This window comes from Doryrhamphus excisus, linkage group LG16, assembly GCF_037039965.1.
Source record: "Doryrhamphus excisus strain RoL-2023G ecotype Guam linkage group LG16, RoL_Dexc_Guam_v1.1, whole genome shotgun sequence".
NCBI lineage: Eukaryota > Metazoa > Chordata > Actinopteri > Syngnathiformes > Syngnathidae > Doryrhamphus > Doryrhamphus excisus.
In genome coordinates this window covers 8424354-8428130 of record NC_136372.1, presented here as the reverse complement: position 1 = coordinate 8428130, position 3777 = coordinate 8424354, and positions in this window count along the sequence as shown.

Sequence of the window (3777 nt, the reverse complement as noted above, 5' to 3'; positions counted from 1 at the left end):
TTGGAAACGGTGGTCCCAGCTCTTTTCAGGTCATTGACCAAGTCCTGTCGTGTAGTTCTGGGCTGATTCCTCACCTTTCTTAGAATCATTGAGACCCCACGAGGTGATATCTTGCATGGGGCTCCACTCCGATTGAGATTGACCGTCATGTTTAGCTTCTTCCATTTTCTAATGATAGCTCCAACAGTGGACCTTTTTTCACCAAGCTGCTTGGTAATTGCTCCGTAGCCCTTTCCAGCCTTGTGGAGGTGTACAATTTTGTCTCTGGTGTCTTTGGACAGCTCTTTGGTCTTCGCCATGTTACAAGTTAAAGTCTTACTGATTGTATGGGGTGGACAGGTGTCTTTATGCAGCTAACGACCTCAAACAGGTGCATCTGATTCAGGATGATACATGGAGTGCAGGTGGACTTCTAATGGGCAGACTAACAGGTCTTTCAGGGTCAGAATTCTAGATGATACACAGGTGTTCAAATACTTATTTGCAGCTGTATCACACAAATAAATTGTTAAAAAATCATGCATTGTGATTTCTGGATTTTTCTTTTTAGTTTATCTCTCTCACAGTGGACATGCACCTACGATGAAAATTTCAGACCCCTCCATGATTTCTAAGTGGGAGAAATAGCAAAATAGCAGGGTGTTCAAATACTTATTTTCTTCACTGTAACTGAATTCATGGTATCTTGCACACACTAAAGATTTCCTGTACCTGAAGAAGCAAAACAGTCCCACAGCATGACTGACCCTCGTTCTCTTCTTCAAAAGGCATCGTTCTTCCTTCTCCAAACATATCGTTGAGCCATAGGCCCAAAGAGTTCCAATTTTGTCTTGTCGCTCCATAGACCATAGACCACCAAAACCCTTGTGGTTTGTCTAGGTGTTTTTTGGCATACTGGAGTTGACACTTCTTGTGATTTGGAGTCAGCAGGGGGTTGCGCCTGGGAGTTCTAGCATGAAGACCTTCATCTCGCAGTGTGCGCCTTATGGTCTGGGTCGAAAACTGGGTGCCTCCCTCTGATAAGTCCTTTCGTAGTTCCTCAGCTGTCACCCAAAGATTTTTCGCCACTTTTCGCTTCAGGTACCGGACAGCAGTCGCTGACAGCATCCTTTTTCTACCGTGCCCTGGTCACGTTTCCACTGTGCCTTGAGCTTTGAATTTGCATATAATGCTTCAGATTGTTTTTGAGACGTTGAATGCCTTTGCTATGTTTTAATATCCATGTCCTTGCTTCTGTAAAGAAATTACCTTCTCTCTTGACTTCTTTGACCATTCCCTGGACTTCACCGTGTTGCAAAGACCACTGACCGTCTAGAACAGTGTTTTTCAACCTTTTTTGAGCCACGGCACATTTTTTACATTGGAAAAATCTTGTGGCACACCACTAACCAAAAATGTAACAAAATGTCACCACGACCTCACACGTGCATCAATAAGTCTATCGGAGGAACAAGGTAGGTGTTGCCACACGGACCAATATTACATTGCCCTGCCAGTCTTTACACCACAGACACTCCACAGTAGCCACGTTTTTACATGACAAATTTTTCTCTTTCCGAATGACCTTTCAGGAAACAATGGTATCCATGGAAAGGAATATTCCAATCTCTTGTCTATATGCACCGTGAAAATCAACCAGAATAGTCAATGGGTCATGTGCAGTAAAACGTAAACGCCAACATCACGTGATACCGGCTTCCCCAAGTTTTTCTTTCACTTGTTGGAATAACTCCGTATTGCCAGTTTTTCGTCTGTCCAGTCTTGAAATTTAGTTTGAATCAAAACCAAACTTTGCTTAGCAGTCCAATGCCGATTGCTCGCCTCCATTTTTGAAACTGAAGAACATCTGGATCTACGTGTTACGTCATATCTGAGCATGCGCTGAAAGAACGTACCCGGGAAAAGATCAAATTCAATATTGCTAATATTTTATAATTAAACTCAGGACATGTTTTATATAGATTAATAAAGTATAGAAGGGTTTAGATTCTGTTTCACAGATGGCACTAATGCACACGAAAGCTGCTTGCCAACCGCCAATAAACAACAGAAGAAGAAAAACACCACGAAGAAGAAGGCACCCTGACAACTTTCTGTTTGAGCGGGCACAAGATACCTCAATCGGATTGGGGAAAGGACTATTCCTATAATATGTGAGGACTATAATTTTGAATGCAACTGTACACAAGGTGGCATTCATAGCACTAAAAGGACAAATGAGGCGATTAGGAATGGAAAACCTTTGTGTTGGAAATAGGAAGCAGTGTATAAAAGTGCTGTACGGCCACCTAAAGGTGCTTATCTGATGAGTATGCAGTCATTAACCACCAAGTACACAACCAAAGTAGACCTCCCCGGAGGGCCCATGGAAGTGGTCGAGTACTTCTGAGGAAAACTGGCGCTGATTCAGTTTCAGCAGAAGAAGGAAGTGTCGTTGGAGGGTGTTTTTAATGTGGTTTTTCTTTCATGTCAGCAGCTCCTGTTGCTTTAGGGAACATGCCTTTACCAATATTTCATATTTCTTCAAATGTTCAGATCTAGGCTGCTTTTGACACCCCCCCCCCCCCCAGTTTAGTTTGCTGTTCTGTGGTTGAATGTGGCTTATGCTTATTCCTAATACAGGGCTACTGCTGCAGCCGTAACACACACCAAGCAAAAACCCAACTGTGAACTCCCTACGTCACTTCCTGTCTGCCACACACTGAGCTCCCCCTAACACATGAAGTAAAACACTCTTCTCTTATTATGTCTACTATACTGGGTAATAGCAGTGCAAATGTGACTATAGGGGTGCTATTTCATGTATCTAGAAGGTCATTAACAGGTTTTTTTTGTATGAAAATATTCAATTTTCAACAAGGAATGCCACATTGTGGAAATTCACTTATCACGGTTAACCAGGATAAACGAGGGATTACTGCATATTGCCATTAATAACAATACATATGTAAAAGTAAAAATAATATTGGCAGATTTTTTTTTCATTATTTATGAGTAGTGACTTTTTTTCTTTGTTTAATGTTTTTTCGCGAAGTTGATGACAGTTGCTAACAGTGAGGTACATTTAACATAATTAAATACAATTTTATGCAAATTATATATTTAATTTTAATTTTAATTTTAATTTTAATTTTAATTTTAATTTTAATTTTAATTTTAATTTTAATTTTAATTTTAATTTTAATTTTAATTTTAATTTTAATTTTAATTTTAATTTTAATTTTAATTTTTTTTATTATTTTCCCTAAATAAAATTCAATGTATTCAATTAGATTTAAATTCTAATAACAAACCATATCCAAAATGAATTATTAGTTTAAATAAATGTATTGTCATATACATACATATATGTGTGATTGTCACATACAGTCACTTATGAGCCAGTATTCCACTATTGGGTGTCCTCACCCGTGACATTATTAGTGTATGTTGTATGACAGGATATTAGAGACAAAGGAACAAAATAACTATAATAGGCTTGCATATTATGTCTACTCTAAGGCAAAAGGATCATACCAAAGCATACCTGCTTCACCTCTTTTTTTGGCAAGTATTCAGATAAAATAAACATGCCAAAAATCCTATCAGATGCTGTTACCAAACAGTGTGGCCAGTAGATGCTCCACCAATATTTAACCATTGTGAATCTTCTACAAATACTACATACCATTATTAAGTCAATCAGTAAATATTATTTTTGCTCTGCGTTTTGATTATATAATTACAATGTTCATTGCTCGTCGGCTGATGTGTTTTAATGTACTGTTTGTTGCCATG